The following is a 25,650-nucleotide window of genomic DNA, read 5'->3' as shown; positions in this document are numbered from 1 at the left end:
GCAAGGCAGCCTACTACTTGCTAAGAAAGGAACAACCTTTCCGAGAGCCTTGCGGTGGTTGGATTTTGTAGGGCGCCAGGAGTGGAGGTGGGAGGGGAAGGAGAAGGTGTGGGACATTGTGTGGTGTGGAAGTACTGTGTCTGCATGACTTTGCATGCAGGGGAAGAAGTGTCGGATTGTGTGTCTTGCGTTTAGGGTCTGGTGTTTGTGAGTTGGTGGTTAGAAAGCATTAGTCTTCTTGTCCCGTATAGATCAGAGTGAGTGGATGCTGGTAATGTAGTTTGTGATGTCGTGGAATGCTGGCTTCCCAGGGTTTCTGTGTTGATTCTTACCTAGGTGGTGGTGGAGGACCAGCGTTTGCATCTGTACAACTTTTGCGGATCCTTGTTGCGTGAAAGTGCACCTTGCTCTTAGGAGGACTTTTCTCTTTCTTGCGCTACTCAATGCTTTTTCTTATGGTCCATCCTTGCCCCGTGACATCAGTGCTTAATATTCACAGGGAGCAAGATAGTGCAGTCATTTAAAAAGCCTGTGTTGCTGTATTTTGGGAATGCTATGGATCTGTAGGTTTTCCTATTGCAGCTTTTGTACAATTGTTTTCGTTTTTAATCAGCAAAAATAAAACAGGAGTTATATAAATAAATATGCAACGGTCTTTGGGCACATATGCCAATTTAGGTCAGAAACGACCCTGGCATGTAGGTAGGTAGAACCCTACCAATCTTACACATATCCCTTAATCCGGGGGATAATCACAGGTGAACGCTGCAACCACAAAAAAAACCCAAAAGGTTTATGAAAATGGCACAATCCACATCCATGTACAGGCTTGTTTTCGACCAGGGAGGCACAGAATCCGTAAGGTCACCCAGACACACATCACAGTTTGCAGTGGTGGGGTCAATACTGTGATTCAAGAATAAAAACCTACTCCCCCCCCCAAAATCGGTCACTTGGTGAATTCTGGAGAGCCCTCTGGCAGCGCACTGCTTTTTATCAGAGGATTTCCCAGACCATCGCTCTGAACCCACCCCCCCTCCCCCGCCCACTTCAGTGGGTGGTGCCCTGCAGAGGATGCAGACTTTCAACCTTAACCCACCAACCCGTGTGTTACCCCATTTGAATTACAGTTTCTTAAACAGACAGATAACGTCCATTTTGGATAGGGATTTTATTTAATGGGTTTCCATAATGTGTTCAAGGCGCAACAAGACGAGGGGGAGGGGAAACAGGGATGATTGCATGCTAAGTAGCCACAACCATTACACAAGCAGTTTTAAAGGGGACAGGGAGTTGTTGCCGCAGCATATTTAATCGTGGTAGAAAATCACCACATTTTTTTAACCACAAATGCAGCAAATATATGGGGTGGTGGGGTGTTTAGTCGAATAATTGATGTAGGTGGGTTAAGGAGGGGCCTGTGGGAGAGCGGGGTGGGATATTTCCAGCACAAACGACCAGAAAGAAAAGGGAATAAAAACAAACAAAAAAGAATTCTTCTGCGTTGATATAAATCCGACAAAATCATAGAACCGTTTTAACAAGCATTCGCAAAGCCAACTTTTTTTGCTTTTCTAGATGAAATTCCTCGAGGTTCCATGCAGAGACCATGGAGGCGGCAACATGACCTGAAGAGCACCGCCCCCAGGCTCCCTATGGGAGAGGAGTGGCGAGACCTAGCACTGATCCGGTCCCCACATCGTACCAGTGTGCAGGGTCTGTTGTAGGTCACCATGCCGTAGATTTAGAGCATAGCGTTGGCTCCCCTATGTGCGGAAGCAACACTTGGTACTCAAAGCAACAGGGCCGCCCTAGGCAGATCACCCAAAACCAATAGCGACGCTAAACATCTACTTATATGGCTGCCTCTGCAATGCCTTCCTTTTCTCACTCTTCACACCAATGCTTCTCTCATTAGGTGGTTCTAAAGCACCACATAAGAGTCGAAACTAAAGACTCACTTCAGACTGCACATTTTGCCATCAACCAGCGGCCATCTTAGCAACTCAAAACGAATGCTGAGTTATACACGGGAACTTCTGTAGACTGGGACACCAAGTGTCCGACTTTGACTTGAAACCTTGCTTGGGCCCTAGCAGGAGCCGGGGCATGGAAACACGAGTAGAAAGCAAGGACGGCAGAGTCGTAGATGCATCTACATGAACGCCGCAAGTACATTTTTTTTAACTCGCTGCTCCAATGCATGACCGCCATATTTTTTTTTTTAAACTTTGGTTTTATTAGTAGTTTTTAGAAGGAAAAAACAAACGGCAACGCTGGGAGCGTTGTAATCATCACTTTTAACATTGTCATAAGACCCCCAGGTTCCCTCCCCCCCCTCCCCCCCACCCCAACTCCTCCCCTCCCCCCAGATCAGAGTCACTTCAAAAGTCGGACAGCTGGAGCCGTCATCGTAGCTCGTTGTACGTTGCCACAGAGGTATGCTATACTCTCACGTCCAAATTGGCTGGATGAGATCCGCTGTCTCCCGGGTCCTGGGCTACTCCTACATCCTTGATTGATGCATTCCAAACCTACCCCCCGCCAACTCGCCAGAGTGTTCTCATGTTGTCAGTGGGGGTCCCAACCCCATGCCCCATAGACCCCATACCAGTTAACCTGAAAGGAGCCCAGTTCATTATTTACCATGGCCGTCAATTTGTCCATTAAGAACATGTTTTTGAGTTTCTTAAGCCAATCTCCTTTGGATGGGGTCTCTGGGCTCTTCCACCTTTGTGCAAGGGCCACTCTACCCGCTCGTAACATCGTCTCCCACATTCTTGGGTACCTATACAGTTCAGTGTCCTCCGGGGGGAGGCCCAGCAACATTGTTAGGGGGTTGAGTGGGATTAGTTCCTCGGTGACCTCGGCCATCCACCCCCGTACCTTCTCCCAGAACTCCTGCACCTTGGGGCAGGACCACCACATATGCCCCCTCGACCCCACTTGGCCACAGCCCCTTGGACACCTGGGGGACACTCCCGAAAACATCTTGGACAGTTTCAACGGGTCCCTGTGCCAGCCCTGTAAGATCTTGAAGTTGTGCTCCATGTCCGATGTAAATAGGTTCCCATGGAATGCTATCTTAAAGACTTTGGACCACGCCTCCTCTGTAAGTGGTTCTCCCGCCAGGTCGTCCCAAAACCCTCGAAACCCTCTTCTCCCCTCCAAGTTAACGGTGTTCAGTATTCGGTACATTTTGGAGACCGCCCCCTTCCTTGATGTGGCCGTGTCCAGATATTTTTCGAAGGGGGTCAGCTGTCTCCGTAGGTTCTGGCCCCATGATTGGTCGCAAAGGATGCCTTTCAGGCGCAGATATTCAAAGATTGAGAGGGACTCCCGCCCCAGTGCGTCTCGCAGGGCCTCGTATTCGAGGAACTCGCCCTCTTTGAACAGTTGTCCCGCCCATTCCAGACCCCCGTCCGACCAGGACTGGGCACTCCTGAAACCCCTGCTACCTAGTTTGAGCGGGTGGCCCCAAAGCGAAGACATTGGAGAGGGCCATGTCGTGAGGTATGAGGTTGTGGGTCCCTCTTTCCAGATTGTCCAAAGTATTCCCAGGGTTGGGTGGGCTTTCAGTTTGCTAGGGATGAGTCTGCGCGGCAGCCACAGGAGGTCGCGCACTTTCAGAGGGTGGGCATCCATATCCTCAAGGTATGACCAGTAGGTGCCCATCCCCTCCTTCATGTGCTCCAGCAAGACCCGCAGCTGGGCGGCCCGGTAGTAAAGGAGAAAGTCCGGTAGTCCGAACCCGCCCTCTTCTCTGGGTAGTGTTAGGGTGGCCTTTCCTATCCTCGGGGCCCGCCCTTGCCATATAAACTCGCGGATTGCTTTTTGTAGATCGCGGAGCAACTGGGTGGGGACCTCCGTTGGGAGCGCGGTGAATAAATATAGTAATCTCGGCAGAACGTTCATCTTTATCGCTGTCATGCGCCCATACCAGGACAGAATCATACCATCCCATCTCCTCAGATCTGACGTAACCCCCGCCAAGGTAGGCCCATAGTTCACCGGGGCCAGTCTCGAGAGATCTCTAGTCAGGGTTACCCCCAAGTACCTGATGGAATCCTTCCCCACCGCAATCCCCGCACACCTGTCCCGGGGGTCTAACCTCGGGTCCTGGACCCTCATGGGTAGGAGCTTTGATTTTGCTGCATTTATTTTTAGTCCCGAGAACTGCCCGAAGGCTGTCATCAGACGCAAAAGGGGGGGGGCGAGGAGCTGGGCTCCACCAAGTACGCTAGGATGTCGTCAGCAAACAGGGAGAGCTTGAACTCTACTTCTCCCCTTTTGATCCCTTGGATGTCGGGGTGGGCCCGGACCGCTATGGCCAGAGGTTCCATCGTCAGGACGTATATTAACAGAGAGAGTGGGCACCCCTGTCGTGTTCCCCTCGTGAGGGGGAATGAGTCAGTGAGTTCCCCGTTCACCTGCACTCTCGCTGTTGGGGCTCCATAGAGGGCGGAAACCCAGGTCCTGACGTGAGGCCCGAAGCCCATTCGACGGAGGAGGAGTTGCATGTACCTCCACTCGACCCTGTCGAATGCCTTCTCGGAGTCCAAGGAAAGCAAACTAGCCTCTAGGTCTGATTCCTGGGCATAGTGGATTAGGTCAATAGTCTTCCTGATATTATCTGAGCCCTGCCTGCCCTTCACGAACCCCACTTGATCCCCGTGTACTAATTTGGGCATTATCCCCTCTAACCGTTTACCCATCACCTTGGCTAAGATCTTAACATCTATATTTAAGAGGGAGATCGGGCGGTAGGAGGAGCAGTCAGTGGGGTCCTTTCCTTCCTTAGGCAGTACCACTATGATGGCTCTCATCATCGTTTCCGGCAGGGTGCCCCCCTCCAGTACTGCATTGAACACCCTCGCCAGGTGTGTGGCCAAAATGGACCGGAACCTCTTATAGAAGAGTACTGAGAACCCATCTTCCCCCGGGGACGTTCCCGCCTTCATCCCACCGATTGCATTCTCCACCTCCTCCTCTGTGACCCCTCCCTCTAGACCTTCTGCCATTTCGCCTGTCAGGGACGGGATCTGGATGGAGTCCAGAAACTCCTCAATCTGAGTGTCTTCCCCGGCATATTCTGACGAATATAGTTGTTCATAGTAGCGTCGGAAGGCCGCTCCTATGACTGGGGTTCTATGGTCTAGTGAGCCCTGTTCGTTTCTGATCGCCCTCACCATTCTGCTTCTCTGGACCTCTCTGAGTTTCCAGGCCAGGATTTTATCGGCTCTATCCCCCTTCTCATAGTATTTTTGTTTCACTAGCTGGAGGTTGCGCTCAGTTTTATGCAACAAGAGATCTTTCAATTGAAGTTTGTAATTTTCTAAGGCAGTGATCTGTTCCATAGCCAAGGGTGCCTCCGGGGGGGCCTCCCGGCTGGAGCTGTGCGATCTTTTCCCTAAGGGATTTTTCTTGGGCTTCCCTTTCCCTTTTTTTCTGAGCCCCCATTCTTATAAGAACCCCGCGTAAGGTCGCCTTTAAGGCGTCCCACAGCACGTGCGCACCCACCTCGCCATTGTCGTTCAGCTTGAAGTATTCCATAATGGCGTCCTGCACTTCCTGCGCCAGGACGTCGTCCTTCAGCAGGGAGTCGTTGCACTTCCATCGCCCTTTTCTGCCACCTCGCCATTCCCCTATAATGGTGGTACGGACCAGGTCATGGTCGGACCAGGGGACCGGGTCAACCTCATAGCCAGAGACATATGGGCGCAGGGACTCGTCTACCAGGATGTAGTCTATTCGGGAGTATGATGTGTGGATTGCAGAATAGTACGTGAAGGAGGGGTGTTCTGCCCTAGGGGTCGGGATGGTGTCCACTAGGCCCAGCTCCGTGTTCACCCTTTGGAAGGAGCGGGCCATCATTTAGTCTGCAGCCCTGGTGGGTTGGGATTCCAAGCGTTTCCTATCAATTTTCGGGTCCAGGACCATGTTAAAGTCCCCCCCCACCACCATTAGCCCGCGTACGAATAATTTCAATCTGTCCTTCACTCCCTCCCAAAATTGCGCCTGGCCTTCATTGGGGCTGTACACAACTGCAAGTGTTAAAGGGGAGCCCCGCAGGGAGCCCCTCGTCAGCAGGAATCGTCCCTCTGGGTCTTTCAGTGAGGCTTCTACTTCAAAGCCAGTGTCCCTCGCTAGCACTATGGCCACCCCCCTTTTCTTGGTCTTGTGGGAGGCGCTGAGGACTTCCCCAATCCCCCCCCCCCGTAGCTTTGGTTCTTTCCCCTTCGCCCAGTGCGTCTCCTGAAGGAAAAGCACGTCTAGTTTAGCCCTCCTGAATTCCCTGCAGACCAGGGATCTTTTGGTGGGGGTGTTCAGTCCCCTCACGTTAAGGGAGCCCACGCCCAGGGTAGGCAGATCCCCAGCCATTGTCTAAGAATAACCAGCTACTGGATAGCTGACTCGTGGCACTTTCCTTGTCCGGCTCATTTCGTGTTATCCTCTGATCTCCCATTTCCCTCCCCCCCCCCCCCCAGGTGGTCCTGTAACCTTTCCCCAACTGACCCCTGGTCCCCCCTGTGAACGTAACATCAACAAACCCCCTACCCCCCTCCCCCCACCCCGGCGTCCAGCCAAATAGTTCTACCATTGTTGGTAACTGGCCGGACCACCAGCCTACCGCCTCCTGCTGGGTGAATATCCAAATTAGAGCCTCCATGAGCCCCCCCTACCCCCCCCTCAATGTAACTCTCATACTTGCTGTTCCGGGAGGGTCCACACAAGTTCGGACCCCATGGTCCTGAAGCACGGCCTGTCTGCGGGCCGGAACAGATGGTGAGTCCCCGTGATGAATTCTTTACACGGTTCCCCCCGAGGCTGATGACGACTGCCGTGAGATGCCTCAGCTCCCTTCCTCGCCCGGGTCCGACAGTCCCGCTCCACCCTGGCCGGGTTCCGTGTCATTCCTGTCCGTTGATGGGGACGGAGGGTTCAATTTTTTAAATTTCCGTGGGCCAGTCTTTTTTCTCCTCTCTCCTCGTGACCGGCGCGCTCTGGCTTCATCCGCGGCAAACCCGGAGGGTTCCCTCCGCGGGGTCGGGTCCGTTGCGTATTCCTGTATTGCTCCCCTTATATCCTCCTCTGTAATCAGGTTCACTCGTTGGCCTTCGTATTCAAACATGAGGGAGAAGGAGAACCCCCATCTGTAGCGCACCCCCTTTGTTTTCAGCATCTGGGTCAGCGGGCGGCACATCCTCCGTTTGGCCAGCGTGTATGATGAGAGGTCCTGGAAAATGGCCACCTGAGCGTTGTTATAGGTTATCTCCCGGGATTTCCTGGCCTCCTCTAGGACCTTCGCTTTTTCAGTGTAGTAGTGGAAGCGGACCAGAATTGACCGGGGGCCCCCAGCTCTTCCCCCCGCTCTATGGATCCGATCAAACGTCGGTTCGGTTGTCATCTCATCCGAGAAGAGGAGGGTAATGATGTCCCTCACTACCCTGGTCAAGTCTCTTTCCGTCTCCCCCTCCGACTCCGGCACCCCGAAAATTCTGAGGTTGTTCCTCCGCTCTCTATTTTCAAAGTCGTCCATTTGTCTTGCCCTCTCCTCATCTCTCTTTTCCAGGGCCGTTAGTCTCAGGGCCGTGTCCAGCTCCTGGGTCGCTGCTGAGGACTGGTTGGACTCTAGTTGTGACAGTCTATCCTCGACTTTGTCCACTCTGCGGTCCAGGTTTTCCATTTTTTGGGCGATGTATGCCCGCATGTCCCTAATCTCCTGCAAGACCGAGGCAAAGCCCTTTTCCATGGTGAGGGTGGGCAGGGGTGGGGTCTCGGAATGAGACATGCCGGCCCGTCGGTCTGGGTCGCTGTTCTCCCTGCTGGTGTCTTGGTAGCGGTACTCCTGGAGGGTACGGCGCCAACTCATTCGGTCCTCCTGCTTCTCCCCTCCGCTGGTGCGCCCCTGGGGGCAAGGGACAGAGCCTGGTCGGGGGACGCGCTCTCTCTCCTTCCGGTGTGGCCCTCTGCGGGGGGCCTCTCGTGGGCGGGCACTCGCCCCACCGACCTCCGGTGGGGGCCTCACACCCCCTCCCCCCTTGTGTCCTCTGTCTTTGGTAGCAGTTCTTAGGGTGGGGGGGGGAGCGGCCATGGCTGTCCAATAGCGGTTTGTTGGGGGGCTCTCAGGCGCGATTCCTCCAGCGAGAGCCCCCAGGCGGGCACTCGCCCTGGGATAGAGCCCAGGGGCCTCCACCTAGGAAAGTGATGGGCTCGAGGATACTCTCCTCCAAAAGATTTGTGACCCCTCCAGGGCTGGGGGCGTTTCCCCCCGCGTCTTCCCGACTTTTTTTTTTTTTTTTTTGGGGTGGGGGCTCGACAGGGGGGAGGGCGGGGCCGACTCGCCCCTCCGAGCCCACCGATGCGTCCCGCGGCTGGTCCCCCGGGGTCCTTGAGGGTTGCGTGGGGGCTGGGGTGGACTCCCCCCCCCCCCCCCCACCTACCTCGGCACCGAGTTCGGGAGCGCGGGCAAGCCGCCTCTCCCTACGCGGGTCGCGGCCCGCGTTTCTCCCAGCTCCTCAGCGGGGGACTTCCCCTCCGCGACGGCTCCTCGGTAGGGTGCTGCAGGGGTGTCGCCGGCGGGTCTTCTGCCGGGGCGCCGGCGCGCTCCGCGTTCGGGGAGGAGAGGGGGTCGTGCGCGCCTCCGAATACAGGCCGCCACTTCCCCTCTCGAAGGTTGAGACGCTGCCTGGGGCTCTCCGGGGCTCCTCCCTTCGGGCCGCTCTTTCGCCTCGGGGGGCACCCGAGGTTCACGGGTTCCGTGGGCCGTGGATCTCCCGTGGGGGCGTCACGGGGGGGGCTCAATCCCTCTGCGTGTCCCAGTTACGGCGGGAGCGGCGTGTTCAGGCTGCCATTGCCTGTGCGCCCCCTGGTGGCCTCTCCGACCGCCATATTTTAATGAAATCCACCTAGCTCCAGCATCAGAGCAGTGAGGTAATCAGTGCCATATTGTTATTAAAATGCCCCCACCCCCGCGGGCACATTTAATAGGGCACCTGCCGTGCTTTCTACTACTATGCCAGCTCAGGTTAGCCCTTGAAAGACCCCCGAGCTGGCCTGGCGAGGGGATAATTGCACCCTGGTTGGCTAATGCCGCCACGGGCGGTCATCTGGCCCGCCCTGCCGTAAGGCCGACCCTGGTGCCAGACCACTAGCCCCCGACCATTAAACACCAAATTCTCAGAATTACACAAACCACACACTGACACCGACACTGAGGGGAGTCTTCCCACTGTGGGCAAAGTGCCCCATAAAGAATGAAAGGCAGCATGTCGGCACTATACAACTGCACATAACACCGATATTAAAATCCCCTAATCATCAAGACCAGTTTATCCATTTCCATGTAATCTTTAACGGAAAGTGCAGCATGAAAACCATACAAAATACCCTGCAGGGTTATCTTTTATATAGAAACTCAATTACAAAAAAATCCATGCATTGCTGTAACTGGACTTGTGGCTAGCGCCTTCCCTGACGCGCGACGCTTCGGCGTAAAAGGATTCATTTTGGGAGCAACTTGACTGCTTGCAGCGCCGACGGCGAATCCCATCCTCGAGGGAATAAAGGGAGATCTGTGAACAGTGGAGTCATATGGGTGGCAGAACAGAGGCTGCCCTGTGATGCCATCAGCTGATAAGCACCTTGCTTTGGGCCGCAGCATTAGCCCGGGACATTGTAGAAAGTCAGGAGGGCTGAGTATCTCTGAAATAGTGGACAAAATAATGGACACCAGCAAGACGTCTGGAAAAAAGTGTGTATGAAAATGTAGGGAAGAATAACAAAAATAAAAAAAAACACACCTTATAAACTAGGGGTATTCCCATTCCTACTGGGCCAAAGGGGTTGGGTTGGTCGGTCTATGTCCAGTGGGCATATTAGTCACTAGCTGCTGACCAAAAGCCCGCTGACATACCAACATGCCCCATTCCATTCGGGAGATGCAAATCCTGCCCCGGTTTTAACTTTTAATTCTTGGGGGGGGGGGGGGGGGGTTGTAGTTCCATATTTCCACCCCATTTTAAACACAGGACTACAAATCCCAGAATGCAAAGTTCAACCCAGGACTAGATTAATGTCCCAACTGGAATTGGACATGTTTGTAGGGAATTTCAAGGCAATAAAAATAAATTTGGTTAACATTACATTCACACAAAAAAAACCAAAACAAAAAAAATACACAAAAAAAAACAACACAAGGCATCACATATTGAGAAAACAATATTGTTAGAAAAACGTAGATATTTAAATACCAGACCCCGAGGTGTTCGGTGGTCCTACACAAGTTTAGGCGGTACCAAATGGGTAATTTTAAAGGACAAGGGCAAGTAAGAGTTGGGCTATGCCATAAGTTTACGAAAATGCCCTCTCGTGTGCAGGCGGTGCATGCAGGAAAGGGCAGCGCAATAGCAAAACAAAAGAGGTGATGGCTGGAAGGTTTCGAATAAATCCATGGGCAACGCATACTGAGAGCGATAGCTGAAGACACTGCTCGCTTTGTCATGGTGTGTATTTCCACATACTGTTGGCATAGCTTCTGCCACACTGAATTTACCAAGCTTCACCGGCCTGCCTGGAGTGTGTACCACCTGGCTAAGTGGTGAATTACACGTTTTCCGAGAGCAGGTTTTCCAGAGCAACTGTTCTAGAACATGGGCAACCGGAGTGCAGTACTTTGCCGGACTACATACCAATTATTGTTATGGTTTAAAGCGTGGACCTAGCGTGAGAGCAGCAGAGCTCTACAGAGTGTGGGTAGCCAGCATTTGGGCTAGCATATTTGAACAGTAGCACAGTGCTGTAAATTGGGGTCTGTTCGTCGGTAGGTGCGTCCATTAGAATTAGTCCATGATCAGGTGTTGAAAAAGCCACGTTTTGAGGGATAGGTAAAGTTGGAAAATTATGGGCCCACTCCAAGCAGGGAGCGGGGTATAGTTCCAGAGGGTGTGCGTGTGTAAAAATAATAAAGTTAATCACCGTAGTGACTACCTTACTCCTAGTCCATAGTCCCCTTTCCTCCATACTTGTGGACATTCCGTCCTTCGAGACGGGACCAGAGCACTTTTGTAAAAAGCATACATTTTTGTCCTTTTATTGCCGTAACCCCGCCCTCCTGAGCTCCGCCACACGGATCGCCCTTCAGTCCTTTTCTATTGCCAGGTCTGGGACCATTTAAGCAATAATAGAGGATACTTTTTAGAGGGGACGGCGGGCGGGCGTATGGAGGAAAGGGGACTATGGACAAGGAGTAAGGAAGTCACTACAGTGAGTAACTGTATTATACTCCTACGTCCCGTCCCCGTTCCTCCATACTTGTGGGAGATTCCCAAGCACGCACCACAGTTAGTTCAGGTGGATGGAAAAAAACCTTACTGGAATAAATTCTTAAGGGCAGCCTGACCAAAGTGGGCATCAGCCTTGGAACTCAGGTCCAAGCAGTAATGCTTACAAAAAAGCTGATGGGGAAGCCCACATAGCCGCCTTGGCGATGGTTTCCCAGGGAACATACTTTTGGAAGGCAACAGCAGCTGCTTTGCCATGTACAAGATGGCCATGGATGCCCTTCGGAGGTTGAAGGCCCTGAATGGTATAGGCTTCAGAAATGCAGGAGGCAATCCATCGTGAGATAGTTGCCTTTGAAGAAGGTTTCCCTTTCGGGTCTCCAAATGTGAGTTTTGAGGAGCCCCTGAGTTCACTTGTTCTGTCGAGGTAAAACTTCAGGGCTTGCCTGACATCCAAGTGTGCAAGACTCTTGGCATCCGAGGCCGGATTCAGAAAAAAAAAAGACAGATAATGAGATCGATCAATGCAAATGAAAATCGCTAACCACTTTAGGCAGGAAAGGATGAGTGCGCGGCACAACCTTATCCTTATGGAAGGTGAGGAACGGATGTTCCACAGACATCTTGGAGCTCGCTTACTCGCCTCACCGATGTCACTGCGATCAAAAAGGCAAACATCCAAGAAACATATTCGAGATCAGTAGTGGCCATGGGTTCAAATGGTGTATGGCATAAGGCGGTGAGGACCATTTTCAAATCCCTTTTAGGGTGAGGATTGCATACCAGTGGGAAAAGATGCAATAGACCCTGATGCCTTTTAATGACTGAATTAGTCAAAGAAAAGGAACAGCTGTCAGTGGACAGATAGGCCACAATAGCAGACAAGTAAGACCTGCAAGACAAGACATGAATGCCCAAAGCTGGGAGGTGAGATATAAATAAGAACAGTGTCAATCATAGCGTGCCTAGGGTCGCGCTGTTTAGCTAAAAACCAGTGGCAAAAACTGAGGCACTTAATCCTATATTGAGACCTCATAGAAGGTTATCTGGCCGCTTGGATAATGTGCATATTGTCCTCAGACAAGTTAAACTGCACTAACGATCTGAATTCAGGCACCAGGTCACCAAGCTGAACGATTGTGGGGAGGGGTGCCACATCTGGTGATCGCACTGGTGAAGCAGGTCGGGAATCAACAGCAATCTGATCGGAGGAAGAATTGACAGGTGCTGAAGTTCCGAGAACCAGAATCTGGCTCACCACCAAGGAGCTATGAACAGGAGAGTACAGTTCGATGTATTCCTGAGCTTGCAGAGTGACAGATGAACCACAGGTAGTGGTGGGAAAGCCTAGGCCTTCATGTTGTGCCAAGTAATCTCGAGAGCGTCCCCTAGGGAGGAGACCCCGGGACCATTGGCGGCTGAGTGAGTCTGCAGTTACATTGATGTGACCCGGAATGTGTACAGCCAGCAGCCAAATGTCATGCTGGATACCCCATTCCCAAATCTGTATAGCTAGGTCCACATGGGTGCCACCCTGCTTGTTGATGTAAAACATCGCCACAGAATGGTCTGTGCGACTACGGACCACCTTGTTCGCAATGGACGGTTGAAAAGCTTGGAGTGCCAGAAAAACTGCCAGGAGTTCCAGGTAATTGATATGAAACTATCAATACAATTTACAAATATTCACAATAATATGCAGTGGTATGGAATCCTGTCTTTAGATGCTAATATTGGTTGAATAACCAAGTTTTTTAGCAGTTTCTTATAAACTGCTAAGGATTCTTTTTTGATATTAATGGGTAGGGTAGGGTGTTCCAGTGTTTAGGGGCTAGAGTGGTAAAGCTGCTACACCCCCCCCCCCCCCCGTTCTAGTGGTTTTGAAGCGAGGGGGGGGCCAGGAGGAATTTGTTGCTAGATCTTAGTGATCTCCTGTCAACTTTGGGGTGTAGAGTATTGTTGAGATAGATAGGTCCTTTTTTGGTCAGGCATTTGTATGTGATACATATTGTTTTGAAGATAATTCTGGCTTTGGAGAGCCAGTGGGCGTCTTTCCTATTCTTAGAGATATGGTCTGATTTTTTTTTTATGCCTAGAGCTGCCCTCCAGACTGTTTTGCAGTAGTTGCATTTTGGCTAAATTGGTGTTGGATGTGCCTTGTTACTACAATAATCCAATTTCGATAGGACCAGAGTTCTGGCTAAGGTGAGGCAGTTAGCTGGGGTCAGAAATTGTCGGCTGAGAGCAATTAGTTTGTAGGTGTATGCCGTGGAAGAGGCGAGCGCGTTGATCTGTTTAGTCATGGTCAGGCTGGCGTCAATGTACACGCCCAGTGTTTTGACTTGCTTCAGCACGGGAATATTGGTACCGTCAATATTGATGGTTGAGTATTCTGGGTGAAGGGTTGCTATTTTGGCTGGAGATCCTACTATGAGGACTTCTGTCTTCTCATCGTTAAGACATAGGCTATTTAGTGCCATCCAATTTTGTATGATGGCATACATTTTATTGATTGTTACGGTGTCCTGGTCATAGTTGCCTGTGAGAGGTATAAGGATCTGGGTGTCATCCACAAAATGGGTATATGACACCCATATCGTCTAGTGCTGAGAACAAAAGTTTGGTGTACACGTTGTACAACATAGGGGAGAGGCAAGAGCCTTGGGGTACTCCTCTGGGGACTGGGATGGGGTTGGCTGCTTCTTTGCCTATGGACACTCGAAGTGCGGTCTGTTAAGAAAGATTTCACCCAAGCAGTGGCTTTACTAGAGAAGTTAAACTCATGGACAAGTGAGTTGCATAGTTTGTCATGGTCCACCAGGTCAAACGCAGCAGAGAGGTCCAGCAGCAAGAGAATGCAGAGTTTTCCAGAATCTCTGATGGCATCCATCTGGATTTTGAGGTCCAAAAGGGCTGTTTCAGTGCTGTGGTTAGGCCTGAAGCCCGATTGTCTGGTGCAGAGGAGCTGGTTAGATTCCAGGTGGGTTTGAATTTGGTTATAGGCTAGTTTGTCGATGATTTTGAGTAGAAACGGAACCGTGGTAATGGGGCGATAATTAGTCGGAATGGTGGGGTCTAGATTTGTTTTTTTTAGACGCGGCGTAACCCAGGCTTCTTTAATGCAGGTTGGAACTGTATTGGAGTTAAAGGAGGTATTGACAAATTTGGTGATGATGGGGGTCAGAGTAGAGGCACAGGCTTGGACTAGTTTGGCTGGGACAGTGCCTCCTTTGCAATTGGATGCTTTTAGTTTGGAGATCGTGTCAAATACAAGATCTTGGGAGACGGGTGTGAATTGGAAGGGGGGGTTAGAGTTATCACTGGAGGAGGCACAGGGGTTACGGGTGGGGGGAGTTTTTAACTGCTAGCGTAGTCTTTTAGAGTTCATTTTATTTTGCAGCACAGCAATTTTGGAGGCAAGTGCATCTTGTAAGGTGGTACACCATTCTTTGCTCGCGTTGGTGGGAGTGTCAGTCGGAAGGGGATTTTCAAGTTCTTTGAGGATAGAGAAGAGCTCCTTGGAGTTGGATGCTGCATTGCTGATGCGAGCATTGTAGGCGTTGGCTTTATGGGTGATGATAGCGGTTTTGTAGATGGTATTGGCGTCTTTGAAGGGGAGGGGTGTTTATTATGGACATGCTCGAAAGAGTTTTTTTTCCTTCTGACGGTGACTAGTTCCTCGTTAAACCAGAAGTTAGATTTTTTTTTATTGATCCGTCTTAGTTTGGTGGTGACTGGTGCTATAGTGTCAATCGCTGTGGAGAGGCATTTGTAGCAGTACTCAGCGATGGTGGTAGGATCGTTGCTGAGGATTGAGTGGGAATCTAGCAATTTGTTCAAGGTGGGGTCAAGGTTCTCCACCGTGAGCTTTTTAGGATTTCTACTTTCAATGGTGTCCATGGTTTTGTTCTTAGGCGGGCAGGGATCGTCACTAGTGATAGTGAATTCTATGCACTAGTGGTCTGTCCAGCTAAGTGGGGTAATCGGGCCTATATTGATTTTGGTGTTTAGGGTGAGGATCCAGTCTAGGGTCCTACCCTTGGTATGGGTGGGGACATTGATGTGTTGGCAGAAGTTCATGTCATTAAGTGCCAAGAGAAGGGAGGTTGCTTTAGTGTCTTGGTCATCATTGAAGCCAAGATTCAAATCACCAATGATGATACATTTCGTTTTGGGTTTAAGTATGGGCGCCAGTATTAGTGGGATGTCTGCTTCTGGGCGGCTATTGGTACTGGGGGTTCTATAGATGACCACTGTGGTGTTTTCATTCAAAGTTAGTTTAGCGAGCAGTAGTTTGTATCCTGCGATTATTTAGATGGAGCTTGATCTTAATTTAATGGTGTTTTTTGTTATGATGGCCACACCGCCTCCTGGGGTGGTGGTTCTGGCTGATGTGAGAATAGTGTAGTCTGGTGGGATAGCCAATGCTAGCAAAGGACCCGAGGCTTGATGTAGCCAGGTTTCTGTGATTACTAACAGATCAAGGTCAAGTTTGATAATAAGGTCAGAAATTTCGATGGCATGGGCTCCAAGGCGGGCGTTGATAAGGGCATTTTTTAGACTAATGAGAGGCTTGGTGTCCTTTATGGGTGCATTCTTAATTAGTAGACTACTGGGCTCTGTGTTCTCTTGAGGTTTTAGTTGCTATAAACTGAGTTAGATTGTCGTTTGTTCTGGGGGCCATAGGTTTGGGTGGTCTACGTGGCTGGGTCCTGGTAGTGGGATTGTGGTGGGGTAAGTGCTCTTAGTCGGGACGTTCTCTCATATCCTGAGATGGGGTGTGTCTTTTCGTTGCCTGAGATCTTGGGGAGTGCGAGTAGATTGTTAAGGAGGGTTGGGGTTGAGCGGTGTTCCTCATTGGTTGCACAAGCAAGGGTCCTTGGGGCTGAGAGTGAGATTGGAGAAGGACGGGAAGGGGGTGTGGTTGGGAGGAAGGGGGTGGGACACGGGATAGAGTGGTGTCTTGGGCCGGCCAGTTTGGTGAGCCCGTTACTGAGGATGATGAAGTGGTTGCCAGTGCAGGGGGTGTCTGCTTGGATAAGGTGGAAGGGGACAGGATGATAAAAATCCAACCTAACATAGCTAAGAACATGGGAATGGGGTGAGGCGAGGCTGGGCTCACTTTGTCTGCACAATTTAGGCTAAATACAGTTGTCACCAGGAAAATACCAGTGGGCTAAAATCAATAGTCCTAGGTGGGGCACAATTTAGGCTAAATACAGTTGTCACCAGTAAAATACCAGTGGGCTAAAAGCAATAGTCCTAGCGGAGCCAGAGCAGCAGCGGAGTCAGAGCACACCAATACATTGGAGGGTGCAACAGGTTCTTATCCACAAAACGCGGAAAAGGCTGCTCTGCCCCAAAATCAGGCCCCTCAGCACCAGCCGTGGTGAACGTTGTTAAAAGAGAGGTAGTCAAAATGGTTGCCGTGGACCAGAGGGGTTGGACCGCAATTTTACCAAAGCTTGAGATGAACTGCGTCACAGGCGTATGTGAGGCTGTGGTTACCACAGGGTAGTTGGGGGTCTTATGTTCCATTTTAGCCTTGTCACAGTACTAACAGATCTAGGGTGTTTCTGAGACACCTTAGAGACTGTTCATTAATTACCCCGAAGTGAGGGAACCTCGGCGGAGCCAGTACTCGAAGGCTCAAGGTGTTTAACTGGCTTCTTTGCCCCCGCAGCAGGATCGGTTCTACCACAGGTTCAAGTGTGGGAAGGCTTCAGAGTCACCCCCTGAAGCCAGAACCATCAAAGGAGGCCCCCTGAATCTTTCTGGTCCAAGATATAGGCCCAAGAAGGGGGACCTCGGGGATAACCCTGCTACGTTTAGTCACCTCGACAGGGACCTCAGTACACTTAGTTCCAGATGTGGAAACCTCTGGGCTGACCAATCAGCCCTAGAAATACTGGGAGTAACTTTAACCCCCAAAGAGGGAACCTCGGTAGAAGGTCCGGTTTTGACAGCCCCTTTGCCGTGGTCCTCGGTGGAAACTCCGGAGAGCCTGTTAGATCCCTTTCGGGACAGCTTAGGGAGATCCCTGGTAATAGAGCCACTTGAGCCTATCCCGGATCCAGAGGACCCCGAGAAGGAGTCCCCAGGCCGGGGTGCCTTAAAAAGTAGCGCAGTTATCAGCCATTTCCTTTTTTCTTCAATGACTGCTGTAAATGTGGTGGAGGAATGCGTCGATACACCTCCTCCCACCCGACAAGCCGACGCTGGAGTGCCTGGACGGAGAGGGAGTCGCAGTAGAAGCACGAGTCCCCAACGGTGTTCTGGGCCGAAGCGCTCCAGGCCGAGAGTAAGGATCTGCCCCCGCGAAACAATGTTCACAGGATGAACAGGACACAAATCCCAGATGCTCCGGTGTAGACGTAGGAAAAGATTACTGCAGAACTGGAGCAGCAATGAAGGACAGGAGCAACAAAAAGAAATATTCCGTGATGCAAGTGCGCCCGACCCTGACCGCATGAAGAAAAGGACTGAAGGGCGATGCACGGGCCGGAGCTCAGGAAGGCGGGGCTTTGGTCACGTCTGCTGGGCCCGCATAAAAATAAAAAGGACAAAAAAGTACATTTTTTGATGCTTTAAAGTGCTCCGGTCCTGTCCAGAAGGACAGAATTTCCCACACGTATGGAGGAAAGGGGATGGGACATAGGAGTACGAGGATGCACAGGGGAAGGTACATTAACTTGGGAGGCAAGAGGGAATGAGCCACAGTGACTCACTAAGGATGGATGGTCTCAAAATACAGTGCAGTGCATAGATCCGTGCTTCCACACTGTTGAGCCCCAAAGACAAGTAAATGAGGTATGTGCAGTGTTCCTGTCACCCTGGCCCGACTTTGAGGGCATAAGTGACTTGTAAGGCCCTTGTACTCCGATGTTGCTCTACGCTTTAATCACAGAGTCGCTTTTTACAAGAAAGTTTGCATTCTTTGTTCTTTTACATAAATGGGGTGACAGAATTATTAGTTGCGTTGCCTGCATTTCTAATTTAAAGGTTACTATTTTTCTAGAACTTTGAATGGACATTTCTATTTTGAGGCGCTGCATGGATTTCTGGGTCGCTATAGCCTGCCTACATCACCATAAAATGGGAAGGAGGAAGGCTACTGTGTTGTGTTGTGCCGCTTACCTTTATGATTGGGATCACTGATGGGTAGCAGCAGTGCGAGGCCGAGTAGACACTTTGGTCACTACTCATCCTTTCACTCCTGCAGTGCAGCAGTAATTTTGTCACAAAGAACTGGATAACGAATGGTGGGGTACGACGAGAGGGGCAAGAGAAGGGAGTTTGGGCTGTAGAAAGAAGTTGAGAGTAGAGGGGGAGCGCTCTCACCACAGGCCATGCATGAGTCAGGGGGTTTATTTGAATGCTGGGATGTGCAGTCCTATCTTTAAAACAGTGAAAGTTAAATACACATCCCAGAATTCAATGAAAAAAAGCAGTGCTCGAGGACCTTCCCATGCACGCAATGGAAAGGGAGGGGGTGGAGCAAGGGACCGGCAGAGGTTGCAAGAGGTAGGATAAACTAGTAGCCAAAAAGCGAGCCAGTGAGACTAGTACAGAGGAGATGCAGAGGTTTGGATTTTGGTGGTGGTGGCAGCACAAGGGTTTGGAATGCTGGCTACAAGAGGCAGTAAGGGCCGAACCATTAGGAAGGGCGGAGAACTTGGAAGATGTTTGGCAAATGAAACTCCAGAACACATTCAGTATGACAGGGTTTGTTTGAAAGAATAATAAAAATGTTTTATGCGAGAACCGATGTGCTTGGAAAAATAAAGACAAAAGCCCAGTAAGAGAAACGAGTAAGAGTAAAATATAAAAGGAAATGATATAGAGGAACATGCGTTCTAAAAAGGGAGGATCATGTTAATTATAAAGCAACATACAAACCACAAACAAGTGAAAACAGGTTTGGTGTGTGTAGAAAGAAAACAGAAGAGTGGGCGAGGGGAGAACTAGGTCATTTACCACCCCTACATTTAAAAGTTTGAAGATACATTTATTTGGAAAGAGAACAGTTTTGTTATATGACTAAACACATGGATGGATTCATACTGCGCGCTGCACTGCGCGCTGCTGACATTTGCATGGTCTCCAGGTGCTCTGGGGGCACTGAAAGTGTGTGGGGGTTTGTCCTGAAGGTAAAATGGTCGTGTTGACGCATGCAGAACAGAAGTAACCTGAACGCTGCATGGTTTTGAGCTTCTAGACATTGTGTTAAAAGAAGCGAGGTGTTTGGTATCGTTATATGGCATTTGTACAACATACTGACATTGGTATGGCCTCGAAGCGCTGTGGTGATGAAGCCCTTTGGAGGACCGTGGTCTGAGATTTGAAGGAGGATTATAAAATGCTTATGTGCATTTTTAGGCAGTGTGAAGGTAGGGAGTGGCTACGTCCCCGATTGCAGAACCTGGATGTGTGTCGTGCCAGACTATCAGCAGAGTCAAGGAGACAGTTTAGGTGTACAGCTGGACCTAATTTTTCATGGGATTCTGCTTTATTGTATTGTAAGTGGTGATATTCGTTTGGGTGGGTCAAGTTGAGCAGTGATTATTGCAGATGTATGCGGGTGGGTGGGTTTCCCCCGGGAGGGATACAGCTATATTTCATTGCGATGGAGTGCTCAACGTACCAGTGAATCAACGCCGATATCTAGCTACCACGAGGTCTTGCAGAGTAGATCATAGGGCCTGACTGAAATCCTTTCTGTGTGAGAGAGTTACCACATTGAGGCCTCATCAGGTGACTAGTCAGGTGCCAACCCCCCTCTCCTCCCACATTCATGACAGGGGGGGAGGGTGTGAACTTATCGTTCAGGAGGCGGAAGAGAATAACCAGGTCTTGAGAGCCTTTCTGAAAGCGAGGTGATCCTCCATGCGACAAATGGTAAATGGAACACAGTTCCAGATGGTGAGAGCACGAATTGAGAAAGAAGAGCCCCCTATTCTAGTCGTTTCTGTGACTGGAAGGATGAGGAGGAGAGCGGTGCCAGAACTCAGGTTTCTGGTGGGTCCGTAGGGCCGGAGTTTGTGTTGCAGATATTCTGTTTCTATGTTGTGCCGAGCTCTGTGGGTGATGTACATTGCCTTGAAGGTAGATCGCCACTCAATCTGCAATCAGTGAAGGACACAGAGGGCGGGTGTGAATGTGTTCTCTTCAGTGTTTTGTACCCACTGGAGTTTCCAAGCTGTGATGCAGAGGCCCCCAGGTATAGGGTGTTAGCCTAGACTAAACGTGAGGACAGTAGCAATGATTGCGGTTCTGGGTGGGAAAGGTCCAGTAGGGGAAGATGGAGGATGCGCATGTGTAGGTAGCAGCTTTTTGTCACCGAATTGATGTGACAGTGTCAGATATGAGTCCATGGTGCATCCAAGTTTTTTTTTTTACTGGTGGGGGAGGGCTAAGGGAAGAGATCAGTCTACCCACAGAGCATTATCTCAGTTTTTCGTGGGTTCAGACGGAGATGGTTAGCAGTCATCGAGTGGTCAATTCTGTGGAGGCACGATTCAAGATCGGGAAATGTGGAGGAGGCACCCTTTGGGAATCGAAGCCTATTTGAGTGTCCTCTGCGTAGTTGGAACAAGATAGGTCGTGGGATCGGAGGAGTACAGGGAGGGAGCTGAAGTAGAGGTTAAAGAGCAGTGGGGAAGAGAGGCGTCCTGTGGCACTCCGTGGGCTACGGGGCGGGGAGTCTGATAGAGAAGGGAGGCATGTGTATTATTTAGGATCTGTTGGAGGGGAAGGAGGATATCCACTTCAGAGCTGCATCCCTGATCCCAAGAGAGTGGAGTCTTTCTTTGAAGGTGTGGTGTTCAATGGTGTATAAGGATGCTGGTCGAGTAGAATTAGTGCAGCGCAACCTTCTGAGTCAGAGCGTCTTTTAAGATCATTCCAGATGGAGACAAGGTTCGGTTCAGTGCCTCTCAGGGGTCTGAAACCGGATTGTTGGAAGAGATGGATGGATTCTGTGAAATGGCAGTTTTTTTAAAACATATTTTTAGTTGGCAGAGGTTAGAAACAGTTACACACAGTTAGCATTTACATAGATATCAAAGAGCACTTCGCATTCCAGAGCACAATTGCATAGTGTACCTTACATATGGACCATCACGTCTGCTGGGTAGATGCCTGTAGTGAGAGGATTTAATAGATCTTATGATGTCGCCACTGGTTGAGGATAGGATTTCTTTTAGTAGAGTAGGACGATGTGGGTCTCCAGGGGATCCTGAGGGGTGGCTGTTCGACAGTAGATTTCGAAATTCAGGGTGGGAGAGAAGGAAGAGAGGAGCAGGTGGGCGAAGGTGGATCTGGAGTCCCGGTCAGTGGTGTAGGGGTGGACTGTGTGAGCGAGGCCATTTTAGTCACAATGGTGAGGTTTCTTGCCAGGGTTATGTTATGGAAGGGGTCCGAGAGTGAGTCGAGTGTTTGGGCGTGGGAGGGAGAGGAAGCAGTGCATGCATGGGCCTTGAATTCGGAGACAAGCTTGTTATTTTTCCTGTATGTGTTGGAGCAATGGTGATTCTATTCCAGCAATAGGATTGTTTGGCCTTGCGTATTTCTGCCCGGGAAGCTTTGAGCTGCTGGGTGTAGACTATCCTATTTGGCGGCAGAGGGTTTCCCCGCCATCTGTGTTCTAGGATGTGGTTCTGGGATTTGAGAGCTGGGGTGAACCATCGGGGGGGGGAGGGGGAGAAGAGGTCCTGTCTGCTAATTAAGGGGTGAGAGCTCCCGAGAGCCATGGATACAAGTGGCAGATTGAGATCTGACCCGACTGGAGTGAAGAGGTCAGGGAGGCAAGTAGGGTTCTGCCAGGTCAGGAGTTACTTTGACTTTCTTCCATATAGGGCAAGAGCGTAGGTGGCCCTGGGGCTAACAGGGTGAAGGGAGGGTCTACAGTTTCGAGATTGAAGATGGCAGAGTGGTCCATCCAGACTATTGGGTGAGGTGGCAGCGAGGCGATGAGTACTGGAGAGCTGAGGATTTTGTCCAAGGCATGACCTGCAGAGTGGGTAGGGCCGCATAATAGTTGCGTTAGATGTAGGGTTTCCAGGTTGTACAGAACGGATTGTGTCATGGGGTTGTGTGGGCGTCAAACCAGATATTGAAGTCCTCCAGCACTGAGGAGGGGTTAGAGATCAAGACGGCTGTTTCTGCAGAGCATCGGTTATAGCCCGGGGGGTCTATATATGAGCAGGAAGCTGGGAGTGTGTGAGGTAGTGAGCAGAAATTTCACCAGGAGGGATTCAGTCTAGTTGAAGGCTTGTTCCTTTGAGTGTGAAATGGAGAGGTGGGATTTGTACAGGATGGCGATGCCAGCTGCCCTCCTGGTTCTGTTATGCACAATATGAGTGTAGCCTGGAGGGAAGGCCATGTGCAATGGGCCGAAGCCTTGTGAGAACCAGGTTTCAGTAATGAAGAGCATATCCTGGCCCTTCAGATGAGATTAGGTCAGAAATGTTATGGCGATTTTGGGCAACGGATCTGGCATTTAATAGGATGCACTCTGTGGCCATAAAAGAGGTCTTGTGGGCAGTGCTAGAAAGCATTGACTGAGGCTTTGGTATACAAGTTGATTGTAGAAGTGTAGCGGTCCATTTGGCAGATGGTGAGTGGTATTTAGAGGCTGTGCGCGAGTGGTATAGTTGGTTAACATTTATCAATTTTGAGCACAGAATTTTGAGTGATGATGGGTAAGGTTGGGGAAGGCTGGAGTGAGCGACAAGTGTATGTTGTCCCTTTGACAGTACTTTGTGGGTCCACATGCACCACTCCAAAATTGGATTCTTGTGTGTGAATAGTTGCATAAATAGGTTGGCACCGGTCTGCAATGGGCAGCCAGGGGCAAAAGTCACATTGTCGCGCAAGTTGCATAGTAGGGGCAGACGGTGGAGAGGAGGGAGGTTATCGGTATGGTGTGCCCTGAAAATCTAGTTTAGAGTAAGACGTTATGTACTTGCGTTCTATATACCAGTTGAGGCTTGCACAAAACACTGGTGGGGTTACAGTTGCTGGGTGGTTCCTTAGTTGTTTGGGCAGGTCTTCAGCCTTTTCCTAGACTAAAGGGGGTCCTCGATTGTGTGGATTTCCTTTGGTTAAGTGTTTGTTTGTCCCCCGGCACCCCAGTCGCTCATGTAGCATGTGGTCACTAGTATTGAACAATGACTATGTTGACGTCCGTCTGGGTTACTATTGGATGATCTTTGCTTAGATGAATTTGCTCCATGGCTCAGTGGGTGATGCAGTGCAATGAAAGGGGGGTCATTAACTGGCAGCCAGTGAAGACGTCTTAATGCTGGGGTTGGCCATTCCTTCCTCTTGAGTCGGAGCTGTAATCTTGCTGCCGTTTACTGTATGCATTCAAGTTTCTTTGTGAGGTAGTCCAGCATGCCAAAGTATACATGGTTGGTGCAGTAGAGTCTTGATACAACCAGTGTTATGACAGCAAGGGGGTCCGTGCTAGAAGGTGAGGGATGGCCTGATCCATCTGAGCAAAAAGGACAAACATTCCTCTGCTAGCAGCGTGGCGGGCAGGGGTCTCTACTGCGGTGTTAGGCTCCCTTTGTAACCCAAACCCAGCAAGAAGCGGGACCGTTTCTATACGGTTTCATAGAAACGTCAAAAAGGTTCTTCCTCACTCATTTTATCTTGCATAAACACATGTCCACCTATGCCTACAATGCGAAGCTCTTACCAATTACATCAGGGACCTGGAATCGGTTGCTTACCAGATGTTTGTACTACAACTCCCAGGATCCCTCATCAACTATGCTGGCTACCGAGGATAGGCGATGTAGCCCAAAATATGCAGAGACACAGACTGCAGAACCCTGAACTGGAGGTTTGCCTATAACATGATCATGACGTAGCTGCTGAGCTATCTCTGATTTTGGACACTACGCTTGGTCTGGATGTACCTAGACGTCATTAATGAATGGCCAGCTCTTATCCATGAAGGTTTAATGAATACACTTTTCCACCAGACTATTTAAGACATACCATGGGGGGCAGGTTTGGGAACATGGAGAACAATTTGGGGGGGGGATTAGAATGCATATTGGGCCAGTTAAATTGGTCACGTGCAGAAGCCACACTGCACCAACCCAAAGTCCAACTGGTCCTCACCGACTGGCAAAACCGGTGCTTCAGGCGCAACTGCCATACAGACTAGCCAGGGCCGAGATGCGCACTGGTCGCAGCACATCAATCGAAGACCACGGCGAGAAAGCGCTCTGCCCCTGGGGATATATCGAGGTGTGAAGCAAGCAGGTCTAGCTCTCGGGCCTGGTTGGCTAAGAACCAAAGTCCTTCCGGAAGCAGCCGAGATCACAGATTGATTTTTAAAATCTCTTCATGATGTAGGAGCAGAGCTATTTTAAGACTTCTTGATTCTGCTCGACCTGGACGCACGCAGGATTAGTTTTCCTTAGCGGGCTTCTAGCCTGTCATCGTCAATTCATCTGCCGGTGCAGCGACCGTTGGAAACCGTAGAAAGGATTGCTGCATCCAAAGATGGCGGACGGCAGTTCAGAAGCCACAGACAACGGCCGGATAGAAAGCCGATTTCTCCAATGACAACCCTCAGTAATTGACAGAATGTGTCCGGATGTCAATCAGCACAACGTAATGTTCCTTTGCTAAAAAGGACCACGAAGATGTGTGCATACCTGCCAAACCTCTGGAGTTTTCCCAGAGACTCTGGAATTTTAAGCATTTCTCCGGGTCTCCGGAAAAGTCCCTTGAATCCAGGAATTTTGAGATTCTTTCCGGGTCCCGTCATATTCTCCACCCGATTGGCTGCTGCCGGTAGCCAAATCGGGTGGAGAAGTGGACGGGACCCGGAAACGGCGCAAAATGTTTGTGCCCACTGCCCCCATCACCACTATATGTGGCCGCTGCTCCCTCAATGCGACCCCCAGACGCAGTAATTTTAGTGCTTTCAATCCATTGGATTGAAAGCACTATTACGGTGGCGGTGCCGCGTTCATTTTGCTTACCATAGCACTGAAAATCATTCATTCAATGCTTTAGTAAGCAAAATGAACGCGGCACGGCCGCCGCAATAATAGTGCTTTCAATCCAATGCCATGGATTGAAAGCAACATTACTTCTACTGCGGCGCCGCCGCCTTCATTTTGCCTACTATAGCATTGAATTAATTATTTTCAATGCTATTAGCAAACTGAAGGCTACAACGACCGAGTTTACCCTTTTGACAGGTGGGCGGGGTGTGTGGGCGGAGCCGTATGCAAATGGGCGGAGTCTTGTGTGGCTGTGGGCGGTGCATAAATCTCACGAATTTTGATTTTCAAATGTAGGTAGGTATGGGTGTGTGCCTCCTGCCCTCCATCCAGGTGTT

At 50.4% G+C, this 25,650-nt stretch overlaps 1 protein-coding gene across 3 annotated transcripts in view; it reads right to left on the bottom strand.

Moving 5' to 3' along the window:
• Positions 1–25,650, bottom strand: part of VASH2 (vasohibin 2) — a 368,982-nt gene that overhangs the window by 251,203 nt on the left and 92,129 nt on the right. The window lies entirely within an intron of this gene.

The sequence above is a fragment of the Ambystoma mexicanum genome, chromosome 4q (genome assembly GCF_040938575.1).
Source record: "Ambystoma mexicanum isolate Mex_15411 chromosome 4q, UKY_AmexF1_1, whole genome shotgun sequence".
Lineage (NCBI taxonomy): Eukaryota > Metazoa > Chordata > Amphibia > Caudata > Ambystomatidae > Ambystoma > Ambystoma mexicanum.
This window is presented reverse-complemented; position numbering and strand designations above follow the sequence as displayed.